This window comes from Camellia sinensis, chromosome 8, assembly GCF_055761805.1.
Source record: "Camellia sinensis isolate YWXY chromosome 8, ASM5576180v1, whole genome shotgun sequence".
Taxonomy (NCBI): Eukaryota; Viridiplantae; Streptophyta; class Magnoliopsida; order Ericales; family Theaceae; genus Camellia; species Camellia sinensis.
The window spans coordinates 32907706-32914208 of NC_138968.1; positions in this window are offsets into that span (position 1 = coordinate 32907706).

Consider the following 6503-nt stretch of genomic DNA (forward strand, 5'->3'; position numbering starts at 1 on the left):
GGTTGTCTTTTTGGGAGAGGCACTGTTGGAAACCTCGTCTTCCTCTTCTTCCTGAGTCAAGTTTAGGACTTAATTATTCAGAGTGGAGGACTTGGCCCCAGTAGCAATCTCCTCTTCTTCACCAGCCTCTTTGTCGGCTTCATCCTCGTTAGCCTCGTCGTCGGCCTCTTTAGGAGTAGGAGGGAAGGGCACGCTGAGCTGGCCAATGTCTCTTAGAGGGGAATCCATAGGGACAGACAGTTTGTTAAGCACCGCCGTCTAGCCAAGGTAATAACCTCGATTGCAAGCCAAATTGACTTGTTCATTGTATTTGGTCACGAACGGCTACTTGGCCCTCTTCAAAGGCTTTTTCGTCGGCCACCTTGACCTCGGCCTCCTTTGAGTCAATGGCCTCTAACTCTGCTGCCCTGGCCTTAGTATCCTTAACATCGGCCTTGGCAGCTTCGATAGTGGCCTTAGCAGCTTCAGCTTTGGCCTCGGCTTGGCGTTGCGCAGCCTTAGCCTGATCCAGTAGGTTTCGGTTACTGGCCTCGGCATGGTTCAACGAGGACAGGAGCTTGGTAGCTTCTTGAGTTTTCTTCACCAACTCCTTCCTCGTCATCTTGGTCTTGATCGCATACGAGTGCGCATGCTGGATGACCTGTAAAGAATGAAACAGATTAGCTAAGTTTGGCTAAGTATTGAAAAGCTTTAAAGAATATAATTGAAAACTTACCAAGACTGAGTGCTGCATCACTAGGTCGAAGTTCTCATACTGGTGGAGATCGGCCATATGATTTATGTCTACAAGGAGGAGCACGACCATTGACAGAGCGGCACCGACTTTGATGTTCTCAATTGCACTATCGCCGGCTATCAAAGGACAACCCCCAACCATGACGTCAGGCTCCTAGGTCTGATCTCGGGGAAAGCTGCTACTACCCTCTAGGCAATCAGACCTCAGCTTCTTTGGAGGTGGGACGTTAGATACAGCAGCCTCGGCTGGCCTCTTCTTAGATTGGGCCAGCTTTGACATAGGTATAGAGTCCTCAAGGTCCTTCTCGGATTCAGAAGGAACTTGGGTCACTGTGGCCTTGGCCTTCTTGAGTCTCTTTGGCTTGGGTTGGGTTTGGGATGGAGAGAAAGAGGACTGAACAGTTACAACTCTAGGGATGTTGGCAAGAAGGTCTTCAACAATGGCTGGTTTGCGGCCCATCTCGTTGGCTATTGTAGTGACGGTAACCTTGGTTCCGAAATGGATCGCTAGTAGGGCAATAAGTGGGTTTGAAAGGGTCGGTCACCGAGAACTCAAGATCTCGGCATTTTTTACTACGAGTTCTGTTGGTAGGAACGGTTGGAGGAGCTCGGCATCAGTGACAGCGCTGAGAATGAGGAATCAACTGGGGGGCAGAAGTGGATGGCCACTCTACTGGATCTGAGGTAAAGGCTTGGTTTGGCCTTGGTGAGAAAGTGGTTGGTGGAGTTGTGGCAGAAGGAGTCTTGTTTCGCTTTGGAACGTCGGATAGGGATGACTTGTATGTTGGAATATAGTTGAGCAATAATGAGGCCTTACATCTTTGGATTGGGAGATCCAAGAGCTTCTTCAAATCTCGGCTAGGAATGTACGACTGCCGAAATCCTTTCGCTGGCTGAGGAAGAGCTGCAAAAGCAAACATCTAACATTAGCACAGACAAGGGAAATAAACTGACAAGACTTAACAGAAACATAAAAGTTGTACTTGTACTCAGTGCTTACTCTCATCCTTTCTAAAAATCGCTCGACACAGAAGAAAGAGATGGAGGTCGTCATCAGGCGCGAACTCCTAATTGCCCGATACAATTAGGTATTCGTCTCTAGCACCTTTGTTGGAGTTAGGAAGGTTGGCTATAAGTTTGAAGGCGGTAGATTTGGGCTTGAGGTAGTATATGTGGCCTTTGTCAAACTTAAAACTACACATGGTGTAACAAAATTGGATGTCGGGTAGTGTAATCTTAGCTTTTTCTCGGCGTGCCAGTTCGATTATGCCATTAATAACCTTATATGAGTTAATGGCTAGTTGCATAGGGTTGAGTTTGTAGTAGTGGAAGACTTCTCAGAAAAGAATGTCTAGGGGAAATCGAAGTCCACACTCAATGAACGCAACTACGGGGAAGGGCATGGAGTCTCAATCAGGCATGATAGAGTCCTTCTTCCCAGCCAACCTTCTCATGATATCGGCTTAAAGTATTTAGTGTTGGATTTCAGAGAAAAGTGATTGGTATGGGTCTGAAGACCTCGGCTAACCCTAGAAAGCATTAGGGTGAGGGTTCTTTGAAGATCGAAGGGGAGGATTTTGTTTGACCTTTTCCTAAATTGTAAGGATTCCTAAATCAAAGCCCAAACCTAGAAATCTATGCAAATGAACAATGTTCGAAGGCAAGAATATGGAAAAAGCACCAAAAAGATAGGAAAAAGAGCATGATTCAGAATCCGGAAAGCAACAGCATGACGAACAGATTGATAAGAAGTGACAATCCAAGAGCTTGGAAAATTACAAATCCGTAAAACAGTAAGTGAATGTGTGAAAGGTAACTATGCAAGAATCACAAGCAAACACAATTGACATTCCAGTGATGAACTTCTAAGCACAACACAGATTCAAGAATGAGAAAATGATGACCAGAACATAAAAATAAAAACAGAGTAAAACTATGAAAACAGATTCAATGGCGATGGATACAGTACAGACATATGGAAAATTCAAAGAAGAACCATATTAAATAGAATAATGGATGACTGGAATTGAAAGAAATTATGAACTCACCGATTGGGGCCAAGTTAAGGGCACTGATATGAGGTTCGCCGGAGTCAGACGATGACGATGAGTGGAGCAAGACAGAAAACGCTTCGCTGGCGATGACGGACAGAGTAGTTACAGAGCTTGAGAGCTTGAAAATGGCGATTCAAAGAGGAAAAATTTAGAGAGAGAGAGTTTGAGCACAGAGAGAGAATGCGAGAATGCAAAGTGAAGAGACAGAGAGAGAAATAGGTTTTGTCAAAAATGTGAAAATATAGCAAAACATAATGAGCTTCCTTGGATAACGTGCTTGTCAGGCCACATGGGCAGGAATGACGCGCCCTAATAGCGCATGTCAAGTACGAACCAACAAAGAAAGGACACATGTATGAAACGGTTGGAAAGATTATGTGTGATAGCTCATGCACAATTAGAGCTCTTGAACTTCTTGATTAATGAAGCAATAACCTCGGCTAAAGGAGCAATCTCGGTTGAGATGCTTGAAGAACTGGATTCTTGGTTCTTGATCCTTGAGAAAGTGGATAACTAATTTCTCTGGTTATATGAAGCCAACGAGTCATGATCTCAGTTAGCGAGATGAATAGATTATTAGCCGGTATGCTATGTGGACAAACGATGTAGTTTCCATCACCTCAGGTTGCCAAGGTAATAGAATCTAGGGGGCAGTTGTGGGGACATATTTTATGAATGACAACATGTGGCAAAAGTGATGCCGAAGTGTCAGCCGAGGTGCCACGTGGCTTGGTCATACTGCCGAGATGATCTCGGCTAGGCGGAGGTTATTTGCGGAGATGCTGGAATCCGAGATAAGCAGATAAGTGACCAGAGCCCTAGAATAGGGGATGATCTCAGTCTAGATAAGGATAAGGCTCGAGGAGAGTTTCCTATCTAGCTGAGGGTCCAGGATAAGCATTGAGCATGAGTCTATTGGGGTGAGACTTCTAAAGGGACCAGGTCACTATTGGTTATAAAAAGAAGGCACCCTTGTGGGTCTGAGGGAAGTTTCTTCTTGTGAGTTTAAGTACAACTTGCTATCTTTAAGAGATATTGATTACTGACTTGATCGTTGGAGTGCCCCCGGATAGACGAACCACCGCGATATTTTCATCTTCTTAGTACAGGTTGTTGGGCTTAATCTATTCTGTCAGTGCTCTCCAGTTGAGTTCCCTCTTTAATTGTGTGGTTAAAAATCAACACCCAAAGTTTTTTTACAAAAAAAACAAAAAAGGATTGCAGTTTTCATTAATAAAAAAAAAATTAAAAATTAAAAAAGGTTTTTAGCACAAGTTCAAAAAATTTCAAAATTATCAAAATTTTCGGCCATGTTTAGTTTGTATTTGTAAAACAATTTTGAAAAATAATTTTCTGGAAAGAGTTTACAAGATTTGAAAATTTATTTGGTTGTATGTGTTTGAAAATAATTTTGGATTTTGGGATAATATTTTTTTGTAGTAGTTAAATAGATGAGTATGAGAGAAAAAATAATTACTTGACGTATAGTATGCGAGAAAAGGAGAGAGAAAAAATGATTGATTGACGGGTAATAAAGAGAAAAGTGATTTTGAATTTTTTTTTAAAATTTTTTTTATCAAATAAATTTTTTAAATTTTTTCTCAAAAGTTGTCTCCCAAGATTGGGTTTTTATTAAAATTTTTTATATTTTATTAACTTTTTTATGCTTTTTAAATTCACTTAATTTATATGCATTTAAAAAAATTATCTGTGAAGAAGTTTATAAAAAAAAAAGAAAAGAAAAATACAAAAATTAGTATATTTTCATATTCTTTCCTATTTTCTATTTTTGTATAGCTTTTTTAACAAATATTTTTTTTAAGTATATTTAAATTAAATGGATTTAATAAGTATAAAAAAAACTAATTAAATTATAAAAATTCAGTAAAAATGAAAAAAAGGTAAATTACAAATACTTTCTCTTAGATTTGCTTAAAATACAAATTACACCTTGTGGTTTAGGAAATTATATATCCCCCCACTTTAAGTGTTTATTTGCATAACAAATGACCAATTTTATTAATAAATTATGAAGTCAATTAATAATTTTTAATGATATTAGAAATATATTTCAATTAATGATTAAAGTAATTTTATTGCTGTATGGGGGAGCAATTAAAAACTCATTTTTTTCTATTAATTTTGTTAAATAAAAAATTCTAACAAGAAAATATTTATAATTTCACAAATCTCAGGGGAATGTATTTATATTTTGGGTTTGTTTTCTTTCATGTTTACATTTCAACATGAGTATGAGGCAAGTTAAGGGGCTCATGGGGCCTACCACAATTTCCATTTACCGTTCATTTATGGTTTTCAATGTATACCATTCATGAAAAAATTAGTTCGATTTGATAATCGTAACATTTTTATTTTATTGTTGATGGATCGTTTTACACACAGAAAATAAACACTAAACTATACCAAATTTTTTAGAATAATGGTAAGTCCATGTATCGATCCATAGGGACAAACGAAAAATTAAACTAATTTAATTGTTAAATTCCTAAATTAATTTTGATCGAAGAGATGATTGTTTATAAACTAATCTAATAATAAATAAAATAAACTAAGAGATTAAACTATCAATTAAAAATGAAATTGGGATTACTGATTGTTGGAAAAACCTAGTTTAATGAATTCACCACTAGTTACATAAATAATGTTTCGATTTGAAAATCAATTATGTTACGGTTCGAACCAATTAATACTTCGCAACTACAAGTTTGAAGCATTGATCAAAAGAATTAACACGTTCAATGCATAGGCACAAACCATCTCAAGTAGTATGAATCGTTCGCTCTAACCTAGGGTAGCAACACAACTTGTCCCTCGTAGTATGGCTCGTCTTATACCTTGAACATGAAAGAATAGAAAACCATTGCATGGAAAGCATTCAACAATCATAGAAAGCAGAATACTTGAAGAAATAATGGAAAATATATTTGAAAACTTCTTGAATACCATACAACTGTTCAAACCATTATATAAAAGAAAACCACATGAAAACTCTATTTACTTGGCTAGGGTTTCATCAAAACCCTGGAAATAGGAGTCTAGCCACTCATGGAGGAGTGGGAAGAGATAGAAGAAGCAGAAACCCCCATGAAAATTGGTTTTCAAGCTTGAGAATCCCCCTTTTCCAAACCCTAGCCCCTCCTCGCCTTTGGAATTTTTCAAAACCCTAATCTAGCCTTTCTTTTATCCTTTTTTACCTCTACTATTTTCCCTACATTCAAAACATCAGACACGCTTCCCGAGGTACGACCGCACGTGCGGGAAATTCCAATGCAAGTGTGGCGAGGTTTTTGCAAGTGTGGGAATGGGCCTCCATACGTGTAATTGTTTTAGGCTCTGTTTGGCTATGATGAATGGTCCGCACGTGTAGGAATAGTCCTCTGCACGTACGGGAAGCATTTTTCTCTACAACTTCTACATTTTTGCTCATTTTATACTCCCACTGTGTCCAACTTGATTGACATTAAACATGCATAAAATATATAATTTGACAGGCAAATAGGGTTAAGAGATCCTAATTATCGAGCTCAATGTTGCATAATTCGGTCTCAATCACATCTCCCAACTTACAACTTGGTAGTCCTTAAGCAAGGAATAAAGAAAGAAAAACAAAATTAAACAAAATCTAGCTACCTCCTCTTTCGTGGGAAGAACGAATCCATTTAGCATATGAAACAAGCCTTTAAACCACAATTC